Consider the following 15031-nt stretch of genomic DNA (forward strand, 5'->3'; position numbering starts at 1 on the left):
AACCATACTACTATAGAAGTAATTATTTTTTAATATATATATTTTAAAATACATTTAAATAGTATTTTTTATTTTTTAAAAAATTTAGTTTTGATAATGACATATAAATATAAAAAAAATATAATAATTTGAAGTATAGAAAAAATATTTTTTTAATTCTTTTAAAAAATATTTTTTAAACGTAAAAATTTAGTGCAAGCTAAAGTATTGAAAAAATTATTTGGAAAAAACTATAATGATTTCTAATAAAAATGAAAAATAAATATATTTAATCAATTAATTTATGGATGAACATATTTATTTTGTTATTTTGATGAAAATATTTTAGCATTGTTTTTGAAGTAAAAAATTTTCTGACAATTGCAAAAGTAAATTTCAATTAAGAAATTTAAAAAATTATAAACAGATTATTTTTACACACCCATATAAAAGACATGAGAACAATAAACTTGATAAGATTATATAAAATATTTATAAGAAAAAATTAATAAAATAGATAATTTATTCTTGTTAAATATTAATGAGTAAATTATTTTAAAAAATTTGTACGTAGAAATAATACATAATATTAATTTTTTTTTGAATAATACCTTCACCAAAAAAAAAAAAAACACTGATATTCTTAAAAACAATAACATAATATTTTATTAGCAATAAAAAGAAGTAGTTTTGATATGTGAAAACTAGCTTAAGAATATTCTTATTACTAAACCATGAAAGAAAGTTCTCTCTCAAAAGAGATTTCCAACCTCTAAACAAGTCAGGCTTTTTCTAGTACTGTTAGAGCAAAGACAATTCTTCAAACGTCTCCTATGACTCTTACAATGATTCTTTTTTTTTTGGTGCAGAGTAGAGGTGACACAAAACTCTATCTCTTCTGCATCAGACAACAAACAAAGTTAAATAATAAAAAAGATCTTACTCTAAACAGTTAAATATTGAAATAGGAATTCGGAACAAAATTCAACAAAAGCTTCTACCTTTCTCTGATATTCATCTGTTCTTGGTTTTTTTGAGGATAGTTTTCATACAAAGTTCTCCATCAATGCCTTTTTTTCGAGAGATCAGAAATTGCTCTAAACAGTTAAACATTGAATATTTTTTTGACAGAAATTTTACGTTCGTAATCCCATCTGAAAAATAATCACAAACAGACTGTTAATGTAAATATCATCAGAAATTTCCTTTCATAAAACTGTTAAATCCGGTAGGAGTGGAAGAAGGAAAGTACACCAACTGATCAAAGGAATAATGTAAAATAAATCCAATGACTGGTGTTTAGGAGGGTCCCTTCGTCGAAAAGTAGGCTCGATTCCGGAGCGGGAAAGACTTCAGAAAGTTAGTGATGTTGTTTCTGATTCAGCAGGCTGGAATTTGGATTTGCTAAGTCGTTTGCTTCTCACCTCTGTTATTAGCAGGATTCAAGGTTTTCACTAAAGTGGCAACTCGAATGACGGTGATATTCGCGTATGGGATTGAAATTCTAATGGGAAATGCTCTGCTAAAAGTGGATTTTCTTATCTCATGAAAGAAGGTCCAATTGTAAAGATGGATAGTTGGTGCTGGATTTGGAAGATTAAGGCTGCTCAGAAGCATCAAGTTCTCAGTTGGATTAGGCTGCTTGCCGATGAAAGATACGAGGGTGCCATGGTTCCTTCTCCTTTATTTGCTGGATGTGGTGGTAAACCTGAGACTGTCCCTAGTGTGCTGCTGGGCTGTGAGAAAGTTCTCCCTATTTGGCAAAAACTTCGTCCTAGAGTGCAGCATAACATGTTCTTTGAAGAGGATTTATGCAGTTGGCTTTCTGCTAATTGCTTGCGTGGTGATGTTGAGTGTTGGGTTTTTATTTGCACTCGCTGGATTATTTGGAAAAATAGGAATGCAGAGGTGATCAGTTTGTAAAAATATTCAAATAACATGGTTAGGTACACTTATATGAACTATTAACATAATTTAAAGAATTTATAAGTGATTGAGAAATTGATATAAAAAAATCCCTGATTATTATATTTTAATGAAAGCCAAAACTTTTTAAAAAACTTTATTACACATTGAGAATAAATAAAAGTAAATAATTAAAAATCTAAAATTAAAATTAAAAAACATTTAAATTTTTAGACGAAGATATTCTAAGTAAAGTATGTTTTGGATTTAAATTCACATGTATGCTGGCTCGACCTAGCTATGCTTTGGTTTAAGTTTGGATTAAATAATATTTTGGATCATAAAAGATTTTTTTTTTTGTCAATTGAGATTTTAACTTGGATTTGATTCAAGAAAAATTTTAATAGTATGTTCCAGAAACATTCTTAATAAATTTCAATAAATTTTTCATTTTGAAAAATATAAATTTATAGCTACTATATTCAAATTTAATTCTTACTTTACAGTGACTAATCAAAATGGATGGGGGGTGGGGGTTGAAGGAAGAGTTTGATTTAATGTTTTTTGGATTTTTATATAATCTTCCCCACCTTATATTGTAGTGTTTCTTCTCTTTTTATGCTTTGATTTTTCTCTTAAATTTAGATCTTAAGTTTATTCTCTTGAAAGATATTTGAATTACATATGTTTTTGTTCAAAAATCTTATTTAGAAGTATATTTAAATAAAGATGATGTTATTGAGATCTTAATAAGTATATCGCAAACATTATAATTGTACAAATAATGAAAAATAAAGGTTTAAAGGACAAATGATTTATTATTGACAAAAAAATTTTTTCATGAATTTAAAGTGTTTCAATAAATAAATATTTTTATTTATTTTAATTTAAACTTAGTTATTTTTTTATTAGTATGTATGTTAAGACTTTGATTTTATATCAATTGCAAGCTTGAATATATGTTTAATATGTATTCCAATTTTTTTTTAATGTTGAAAGTATGTTTGTATTAAATTTTATTTTTCCATGTTTATAGATTTAAACATGTATGTACTCTAGATATTCTTTGAATAATTTTTTTATGCTTTGTATGTTCTTATTATAATAAATAAAATATTTTTGCTCATTGGAATAATACACACACTTTGAATTACAATAAATGATAAGGTTGATTATGACTGATCAAATATTATTTGAGGGCTATACGAGAGTATGATAACGATTACTTTTTAAAGTAATTTTTGCTAAAAATATATTTAAATAATATTTTTTTTATTTTTTATATTAACACATCAAAAAAAATTTAAAATATAAAAAATTAATTTTTTAAAAAACACAATTAAAATTTTAATCGTGTTTTAAATATTGCTTTAGATTTGATACTACGGTGGATGAGTGCAAGCGTGCTCTTGGGGCACTCGGTTTGTTCAAGGCCTTATGTTTCAACAAAAATGACAACAACACGCTTCCCACCTTAACCAATAGAGGGAAGAGAGGATGACAACATTACATAAAATTACAAATAAGTTTGATTGGATTTGAGTTGCTTTTCTGTCTATAAGATTTAGGATGGGATGCCTCACCTCCTTAATTGACATAAGCAGTAAAACATCTAATGTCAAAGGTTTAATAGCAAAGGATTTAATTGAGCTCACATGGCACGACAAATCGAGGTGAAAACTCTGCCCACTAGCATGACAACGCTAGTTTCATGATGACAGATTTTTGTTCCCACATGAAGCTTGTTAAGGAATGATCATAATGTAAAAATTCTGATTTTGGAGTGTGAAAATTGTAGAGGCAATTAATTATTTTATCTTATAGAGTATTATTTTGGATTATTGATGATTTGTAATGTATATCAATGCATTACATGGCAAATAAAAATATATTTTAATAATGACTGAAATTATTTTTTAAGAAAACATTTTTAATTGATAAAACATAAAGAAAATTGTGTTTTAGAATAGATTGGATTCCAGGAGATCAGGACGCAAGCTTAGATTATAAATTAAGTTTGTATATCATGTAGTGAAGAAAAAATAAATTTTTTTTTTTTTTTATAAAACAATGAAAAAAGAGAGGATATATTCACACTACGTTGCAGGTCATGTTAAATTTTTTTAGAGATAAAAAAATAATATCTAGGTTATGCCAGTGTTTTTAAAGAAGCAAGAAAAATATAAGACCATGATCATTAACTTTACTAGGTTCAATAAACTTGATTAATTTAGCAATATAATAAAAAAACAATGACAATAAATAAAACGATAAAGCAAAATGACAATAATTAACTATAAACATTGAGCTGCCAATATCTTTCTTATGAGGAGAAGAAAGAAAAGCCCATTGAAGACTTACTGTCATTACATTACGAACACTGCCCTACCACTAGAAAGATTCCAAGAAAACGGTTTTAATGCCACCGTGAAAGGATGCATGACGACACTGAAAGAGACGCATACATTATCAGAGCAATGATTTAGAAAGCAACAAAATAAAATATCATGAAGTGAATATCTCATGCTTATATCTAATCAATTAATTTAATTTAATTCTAAAAAAAAATTCTTTAAAAAAAAACTAAACTTAATAAAGAATGATAAATAACTAAACTTAATAAAGAGTGATAAATAAAAAGACTTGAGATAATCGTTGCTCAAGTATGTGATGATAAGGAGGTTTGAGATTTTTTTGTTGTTATTTTTCTTATTTTACAGGATTTCCAGCACATCAAGTAGACTAAGAGGAGACATTTTAAGAGTGAAAATTCTAGCAATTAAAAAAAACATTTCCTAGCTAATTTGGAGTATGTGGTTTCAACAAGAAAACAAAAGGGGAGTTTCGGTCATGCACGGGGATTTCATGCAAAAGTTTTTTGTTTTATGATGTTATTTCTTTATTTTAGTGTTGAATATTATTAGCTTTGGACTTTATTTGAAATTGGATTTGTTTTAATTTATTAGACATTGTTTTAGAGTTTGTTTCAATATTAGACTTGTGTTAGTTGATTACTAATTAAAGTCCATTGGCTTGCAACTCAAAAATACATTAATGTTATTTAAAAGGGATTATATATTACTTTATGGTTACAAGTTTTGAGAGCTATGATGATTTGAATAAATAAGAGTTTTCTTTTGTTTTGCATGTTGCAAACCTTTCTTTGCTAGGATAAAGATAGTGCACTAACTTATCAAAGACTAATTTGCTTCGTGACTTTATTCATATATTACAGGTTTGTAGGTAAAATGTTATTTATAAATCCAAGTTTATTCCAATACCTTTGGTTCTTAGATACAGAGTTATATTTGAGTTAGTGTTCTATTAAACCTGGTTTTTGGCTTTATAGATTATATTTTAACTTTGTTGGGGGTTACTTGATCACATGATCAAAAAGTTTTCATTACAAACTTGGGTGAATGTCCTAAACTTGGGTTAATATTTTAATCTCTCAACCCATTAAATCTTTATCTTGGGCTTAATCAAGAATTTCAATTCTCAATCAATTTAATTTTGAAGGATGAAACTTAAAAAAAAATATCAATTTAAAATTTTGTTCAAAGTAAAAAAAATAAAAATAAAAATAATAAGGATCAAATATAATAGAAAAAACTAAAGGATGATGAAATTGTAAAAAAAAAAATCAATTTGAAAAATCATGTCAAGTAAAAAATAGCAATCAAAAGAATTGAGACCAAATTTAACATATAAAAAATTGAAGGAGGATGAAATTGAAAAAAATAATCTAATTTTATAAATTATTTTAGATAAAAAAATAATAGTAAGAGAAACATTGACCAAATCTAAAGAAAAAACAAATTGAATGACGGCTTTGAAAATTTAAAAGTTTAAACACAAAAATCAAGGAGAAGGGAGAAAAGAAGAAAAAAAAAGTTGTCAACACCAAACTAGAGGTCTATTCATCATATAAGCCATCGACGCATGTGGTGCCATTGAGTGACTCCAATATCGCCTTGAAAGCTAGTGTTTGACCATTGGTCAACACCCTTTGTATTGCCTCAAAAGTATGACTATCCATGCACTAACTTGAGCAATGCTCGAGTCAACTAATTTTTTTAAAAAATAATATTTGTGTTTATTAAATTAATTGTTTGCCTCTAAGTAAACTTAAAAAAATAAAAAATAAAAGGGATGAAAAGATAAAAATGCCCATTAACACATTTTAAAAAAATCTTGATTTGAAGGATAGTTTAGTTATTTGATTATGTTTTTAAAAGCGAAAAATAAAAAAAGTCATTGGATGCTAGTTTTTTTTTTTAAAAAAAAATTTGCTTTTAAGAATGAGTTAGTTATTTCACTATATCACCAAAATATTAAAAGACTAATTTTCCTTAATCAATATAAAAATGACAAGTTATGTAAAAGACTCCAATAACAAGTTAATTAATTTTATTTGAGAAGGGCATAATAATTATTATACTATTCAAATCCATAGAACAATAAGTTTAGGGCCACAATATTTTAGCAATGCCTTTAGTTTTTTCTGTAATATATAAATTATATAGAATTATAATAATTATTTCTAGGATTTATATAATTATTCATTTTTTAGTTTTGTTGTACATTAACTATTTATGACTTTTAATTAAAAGAAGTGATGTGCTAAATATTGTTTTTAACCATTCTTCCTCGTATGTACCATATATTCAAATTGAATATATTTAAGCTACATCCATACCATATTACTGAATATCTTTTTTATAGTATTATCTATGATTAATCTAAATCCCCATCTACACTTGAATCATCAATACTAGTCATACATATTCAATTAAAAAAACTTTGACTTTAAAATTGTCATCGTCCTTGACCCAAACCACTTATAATGTATGGTCTTAAATCATAGAGATGCATTTTACAGGATATGATAGGCTTGAATTTATTATAAGTAAAACATCCTACTACAAAGTAGTATGTAGAAAATCAACAGGTTAAGGGACGGTTACTTATGTTTATGTTACCAGAAATTATAAAACACTACTTTAATTACACACTACCTGGGAAATCTAAAGTTGTCTGGCCAAAAATTTATATGGTGAATGAAATAAATCGCAAATATTTATACTAAATTAATGCATGTTTTCCACCAAGTGCTTGATTGTTCTCTCTCAACTCATTATTTTGATGTTATTGAGAATTTTTAGATGTTGAACCACCGTGATAAGATTGCAATAAAAGATCCTGATGATATTCTTGTATATAAATAATCAATTGAATGATTACATGTTCACATTTTGAATAAACTTGATGCAAAATATAAACAAACATGATTAGAATACTTGTTTATCTATTATAGTGAAGCTGGACATACTAAATCACAATTCTATAGGTATTTAAAATGGTGGGATACTGCTAAGGCACGTAGTAAAAAGAAATTTCAAGTTGAATTAACATGTTTTTGTTGTTATAGCCAAAACTGCTGATATTGTCGCTGTAACTAGAGAGGTCATGACCTTGACTATAACTTTAGGTAACCTAGATAAAGGTCTTAATCAAGGTTGTTAAAATCACGATTCAACTTGTAAAATCATACGTTTTTACGAGTTAATATAGGCTTTACGTGCTAAATCATTTATAAAACTCGAAATAGGGTCAAAACTAAGTAAAATCGTTAAAATCATGTCAAATCATGATTTCACCACCAATTGAATGAGTTTACCCACAGGAAATAAAAATGCAATGTTGCTGCCTGGTGTTGACCGCCTATTTAGCTTTAACAGATCAAATGCAAATTCATCGAATCAGTCTTCTCTCTTCTTTTCACATTCACCATTCACATTCATAAACATAAAAAAATCCCTAATTTGAAATCCCAAAATTCTAAATCCTCATTGAGGATCCCTCAGTGACTCAGTTTATTAATCTCTTTCTCTCAGCTAACAATCAACCACCGTCCACCAGTACTCAACAACAACCCTCGCCCCTTATTATTTTTTTTTCCATCATCAACGACATCCTTTTCACCAGTAACCGTGAGAACCATAGTCCATAAACAACAATGACGTCTCTCCAGTCTTCACCAGGTAAGTTACTCTGTTTATCTTGTTTCACCTCCTGTAAAAATTCATTGGTTCTCTCTTCTCTGTCGGTAACTACCAGTGCCAGGGGTGCTTCTTTTTCCTTGTCTGTTTCTTACTCCGATGTTAATATTAGTTTGACTCGATTTGCAGGCTCCAACTTTAACTGCAATATTGATCTGCTCAACCTCAGTGCTCACTGCTTAGAACAAAGGTAAGCTTCTTAGTTTCTTACCATGTTTGTTTCTTTACAGTTTAATGATGTTAAAAATTGAGATTTTGATTCAAAGTTTCTATGACTTTGTCTATTATTGAGAGTTTGCTTGTGAATTTCAGATTCAAATTTAACCGTGTGTGCGTGTGACTCTGTTTTTTCTTACCCTGAATTTGGATTTATTGTAATTTAGAGTGTTACTGCTGCTGTTGAGTTATGAATTGTGATGAATGGATTTATTGTAATTTAGAATGTCGTTGCTGCTGAGTTGTGAATTTGTGATGAATTAATTTATTGTAATTTAACCATGATTTGGGTTGTAAATTGTGATGAATGGATTTGGGTTGTAAGTTGTAATTTTGAGTGCTGCGTGAATGTTTTTATACTGCCTTTGTTGAGTTGTAAAGGGTTGTAACTTGTAAGTTTGTAACCTGTCATGGATAATAATATAGAAGATGGGTTGTTGGCTATTTTTTTTTTTATAGTGTGTACTGTGTAGTGTGTACTAAAATCAATTATCTTAGATTTTCTGATTGGATAATAATATAGAAGATGGGCTGTTATGTATTATGCTATTTCTTTTTTTAACAAAAAATTAATTACAATCATAAAATATTTGGATTGATTACAGGGTTGATTTGAATTGATTCTTGAATTGTTGAACTTATGGCATCGAGAAAAAATTCTGCTGGTAATAGGCTTGATGTGGGATGGCAATATGGGATAGATATTGTTAAGAATTCTAGAAAAGTTCAGTGCATGTATTGTTAAAAAATTATCAGTAGAGGTATTTTTCATTTTAAACAACATTTGGTTTGCACTCGTAAGAATGTTGAGTCATATCAGCAAGTACTAGAAAATGTTAAATAGATGATTTTAGGTGTTTGTGTGAAAAATCTAGAAGTAATCGAAAAGAAAAGAAAGGCCCATCAATATAGTGTAAATGATGATGATGATAACATAAAAGAAATTAGCTCCAAGGACAAAGGAAAGAGAGTAGCTAGTGGGAGTGGAAGTACACAAACAACCCTAAATCAATTGCTAAAAAAAGATATTAAAGAAGAAGCATATCGATAAATTGTAAGGTTTTTTTACATTAGTGCAATTCTATTTAATTGTGTAAAAAACCCTGAGTTTCTTAAGGTACTTGAATTGGTTACAAAACATGGGCCATGTTTCAAGCCTCCATCCTACTATGATATTAGAGAAAAGTGTTTGAAACAAGAAGTGGATGAAACAATGAATTTAATTGAGGAGTAAAAGCTAGAATAGAAAAAGATTGGTTGTTCAATAATGTTTGATGGATGGACAAATAAAAAAAGATGTTGTATTTGTAACTTTTTGGTTAAGAGTCCTAAAGGGATGGTTTTTATTTATCATCGGTGGATACTTCTAATATGTCCAAGACTACTGATAAGGTATTTGAGATGTTAGATGTCATTGTGGAGAGGATTGGGGAGGAAAATATTATCCAAATAGTCATCGATAATGCTGCAAATTATAAGGCAGCGAGACAATTATTGATGGAAAAAAGAAAGAGTTTGTTTTGGACACCATGTACTGCCCATTGTATTAACTTGATATTAGAGGATTTTGAGAAGAAGTTAGAGGTTCATCAAGTAACTATTGCTAAAGGGAGGAGAATCACCTCAAATATTTATTCAAGAACTATTTTTATTTCCATGCTAAGGTAGTTTATGAAAGGAAGGGATTTGATTAGGCCTGCTGCCACTCGGTTTGTTATTGTATATTTGAATTTAGGATGTTTGAATGATCATAAAATATAATTGATGACCATGTTTACTTCCAAACAGTGGAGTTCATGTAGGTTTGCAAGAATAGAAGAAGGGAAACAAATTCAAAATTGTGTTTTGGACAACAGGTTTTGGCATGATGTTATTATATGTATTAAGGCAACATTTCCTCTAATTAAAGTTTTTTGATTAGTTGATTCTGATGAGAAACCAACAATGGGTTTTATATATAAAGCAATAGATAAAGCAAAAGAGAAGATGCAAGTGAATTTTGGTTCTGTGAAAAAAAGGTATATATCTTGCTAATTTTTATTTTAAATGTTGTCATCTATTATTATGAATGTCTTTAAAGATACTTTCAATTGAGATATTCCTAAGTTGTAATGATTTTTTTAGAATGTAATGATATATATATATATATAGTTATATACCTATATGGAATATTGTTGATGCAAGATGGAAACTTCAACTCCATAAACCCTTATATGTAGTAGGTTATTATTTGAATCCTCATTATCATTATAATATCAATTTTAAGATTAATGTCAACATTAAAATTGGATTATATTAATGCTTAAAAAAGATGGTGCCTAATGCAAGTGAAAAGTGCAAAATTGACTTGCAACTTGAATCATTCAAGGATGCAAAAGGGTTGTTTAACATTGAGGCTACTAAGACAGCTAGAGATAAAAAAAACTCCAGCTTAATGGTTAGATTCTTATGGGGATGAATGTCCAAAATTATAAAGGTTTGTAATCCGAGTTCTAAGCTTGACTTGTACTTCATTTGGATATGAGCGTAACTGGAGTGCATTTGAAATGATAAATTTTTTATTTTATTATTTTAAATGTTGTAATATTTGATAAAAATCTTATAAATTTAAATTTTTTATTTAGATTCATACAAAATGAAGAAATCGTTTGCACCAGAGAAAAATAAATGACTTGGTATTTGTAATGTACAATATAAAATTGAATAATAATCAAGTCAAAAGGCAAGTTAATAATTTTGGTGTAAAAGATAATCTTTCATCTGATGATGATTGGATAACCGAGGGAGAAAAACATTCATACATTGTTTTATTTGGTGCTATTGATAGTGTAACACGAAGACAAAATGGTAATGAAGATTAAAGTGATGAAGAAGAAATTCCTAATGATGCTGAAATAGAAAGTCATTGTACTGAAGATAATTTAGAGATTCAAATTGATGATATTGGTGTTGGTACTAGTAGCAGCATTAATGCTCATAATATTGGTATTGGTACTAGTAGTGACACTAATAATACTCTTGATGCTAATGATATTGATGAACATCTGAGGAATAATGAGAAAGATGAAGACAATGAAGTTGGTTTTAGTTTACATGACACACTAGTAGATTATTTGTTTTAAATTTGTTAATTATTAGCTAGTAAAAAGTTCTTTAAATTATGTATGAATTTTTATTTGAAACATGTATTTTAAGGGGCTTGAACTATGTATGGATTTTTTTTTGAAGCATGTATTTTAAGGTGTTATGTATTTTTATTTGAAGCATGAATTTTTTTAATGTATTTTAAAATTTCTTATGATTTTATGATTTTACAATCCGAGTTTGTTTTGTACTTTCCATACTGTGTTAAAATCGCGATTTTAACAACCTTGGTCTTAATATTTATGCATTTAATAGTAATTATGTATAGATAAAAGATTCAAGTGCTACAAATCATATAACATTTGATATTACCTATATTCAGTCAATGAAACTATCAGAACAAATATATAGCATCCTTAAATTCAAAACCAGATTTAACTATTTATCTGCAATTCATTTGTAAACCATGGGAAAAAAATTCACAACAACTTTAGTGAGTAATATTATAAATATAATTTAAATTAAAAATCTTTTAATTATTACAATACCTATAATAAAGTTATTTGATTTTCATATTTCACACATTGTTCTATTTAGAAACACATTTACAAAAATCTACAATATACATTAATATATGCTATATTAGTCTTGTTTGGCTTGTGAGGAACCTATAATTTAACAAATAAAACATAAATATTTAATAATTATTTTAAACATAAAGCTTATTATTCATATATCATTCTTAAGGCTACATTTAACACTAATATTAAAATTCAATTCCTTAAACTATCATTCACAAATTCAACTCACTAACACTAATTTTCATATTTTAAAAGCAACCATGTTTAATTGACATAATTTTAGCAACTCTTTTAATCATCGTCTCTCATGGATATCAATAAATTTGACAATTTATTTAATTGTCAATAATCCAATGTTTTTTTTATAAATATCAATAAATCCGATAATCCTTCAAATTGTCAACAATCCAACCATCCCCTTATATATGCTAATAAATCCAACAATCTTTCTGATTGTCAACATTCTAGCAATCCCCTCATGGATGCAAATAAATCTAATAATCCTTGTGATTGTCAACATCTGACAATCCCCTTATGAATGCTAATAGATTCAACAATCTTTTTTATTGTTAAAATTTTGACAATTCCCTTATAGATGCCAATAAATTTGATAATCATTTTGATTGTCAACAATTCACAATATTATTTCTCCTTTTAATTTTTCATCTCTAACAATTAATACATATCTAATAAATAAAATATTTGAAACAAAAATATGTATTTACATTTATCAATATCTTATTTATATGATGATATGTTTTTTTTATGTATATATTATGTTAACATTTTTTTTTTTAATGTGAGAGGGTCAAAAAGCCTCTGACACAATTTATGATATTATTGCCGATGTTGTGCACACCACTTTCTCTACCTGGTTCTTATCATGTTGTTATAAACATGAAAAGGTTGGGGAGGCTCACCATTTAAACCTTGTAGTAGAGGATGATGAGACAATTTTTCATGCATGATGATATGTTCATGGTTCCAATGATACATACCCATCCACAAGATAATTTATTAGATGTTGTTAACTGATATACTTAAGTGTTACGAGAATTTGTTATATAGATATAATAAATTAATTGAGTTTTTTTTATTAGAAATTGATTTGAGATGTTATTGAATTATAAGTTATGTGATACAAACTAAGTCAGGTTTGATTTAACTTTAAAATATTATTGAATTATAGAATTATAAGTCATGTGATACAAACTAAGCCAGGTTTGAATTTAACTTTAAAATATTATTGAATTATAGGTTACGAGACATATATCTCAAACCGTACATCAATTGAAGTTGAAATCTTATAGGGAAATACTAAACACATGAAACTATATTTGGTAAATTTTCAGATCAAATGGAGTTCATAAACATATTATTTCATAAGAACAAAGTTACTACATGAATATTGTCAAATCTACAAAACTAGACTTTCATGTATTATTTGGGACATATCTAGAGTTACAGGTGCAATTGTGTTGCAATTCAAGTTGTTATAGAGACTAGATATCTCAAGCTTTCTATCCATATATTGTAGGCATATTAATTTATTTAGACGAGAGAAAACAATGTATTTGATTTTAGAATTGAAATCTACCAAGAATATACAAAAATTAAAGATTTAGGCTACAAAGAGAAATTTTAGCATGAAGACTTTGTTTATATTATCCTATTTAATTTATTTATATAATTTTGAATAATTATTTTTAATTTTTCTTTTTTCTAGCTTATGAGACATTGTTTAGGAGTTTATTTTGACCTTATTTGGCATTGCAGTCCAACCGCGCTTTTGAAAAATAATGAATTGTTTTTGCTTTAATTTATTTTTTTGGTATTTTTGAATCTTTTTGATGTGCTGATATAAAAAATAAATTTAAAAATACAAAAAAAATATAATTTTGATGCGTTTCCAAGAAAAAAATCTTTTAAAAGCAATCTCTACCACGCTCCCAAATAGACATTATTTAACTTATATTAGTTAATTACTAATTTAGACCTATTAATTTATAAACTAAAAGGGATCCATTAGGGTTAGTTAAAGGAAACTATATTATGTTTTTTTTTTTACATGCACATTTAGGTAGCAAGTTGAAAAATAAACGTGAGTTTTCCTTTTGTTTATAACAAAACAATATTTCTTTATAGGGATAAATATCATACACTGACTTATAAAAAACTAATTGGTTTTGTTATGTCATTCACATACTTAGAGTTCTTAGATACAAGATTATAATTAGATTCAAATCTTTTTTTTTGAATACCTTTGATTCTTAGGTATATTATTATCTTTAAATCAAGACTTTATCAAATCTGATTGTCAATTTTTCTTATTATTATCTTTAAATCAAAATTTTATCAAATCTATAAAGATTATGACTTATTTAGTTTATTAGGTTTTTTTAGAAGAGTTAAAATTATGAAAAAAAGCTCCTGCTACCATAATTTTAGGTGCACATAAGGTGTACTCGCACATCTAGTGGTAACGCATATTATACTTGTGGTTGTTTGCTAATATGGTTGCAATTGCTTTTTAAATAATTCTAACTCTTCAAAAATGTATGCCAATAATTTTTTTTATTTTTAAAAAATTATTTTTGAAATCAGTACTTTAAAATGATTTGAAAACACAAAAAACTATATTAATTTAAAGTAAATAAAAAATAAAAAATTTAATTTTTTTAAATATTTTAAAACACATCTGATTGTTAATTTTCCTTATTATTATCTTTAAATCAAAATTCTATCAAATCTATAAAGAGTATGACTTATTGAGTTTATAAGGTTTTTCTAGAAGAGTTGTAATTTTGGAAAAAAACTCCCGTTACTATAATTTTAGGTGCATATAAGGCATACCAGTATATTTAGTGGTAACATATATTATATTTATGGTTGTTTATGAATATAGTTGCAATTACTTTTTAAATAATTTTTCGTGTGAAAATACATGCAATGAATTTTGTTATTTTTTAAAAAATTTTTTTGATATTAGAATATTAAAATGATTTGAATATACAAAAAATATGTAAATTTAAAGTAAATAAAAAATAAAAAAATTAAATTTTTTAAAAAATATTTTTAAAATATGGAAACAAACTCTAAGTAAAACTGTGCTATTTTTGAAATTATATATCTTAATTGTGCTAACGTTTTTTCTATTCTATCCACCAGGCTAGTTTGAAAAAAGAAAGAAAAAAACTCAAACAG

Source organism: Populus euphratica, unplaced genomic scaffold (genome assembly GCF_000495115.2).
Source record: "Populus euphratica unplaced genomic scaffold, PopEup_1.0 scaffold484.1, whole genome shotgun sequence".
NCBI classification, from domain to species: Eukaryota; Viridiplantae; Streptophyta; class Magnoliopsida; order Malpighiales; family Salicaceae; genus Populus; species Populus euphratica.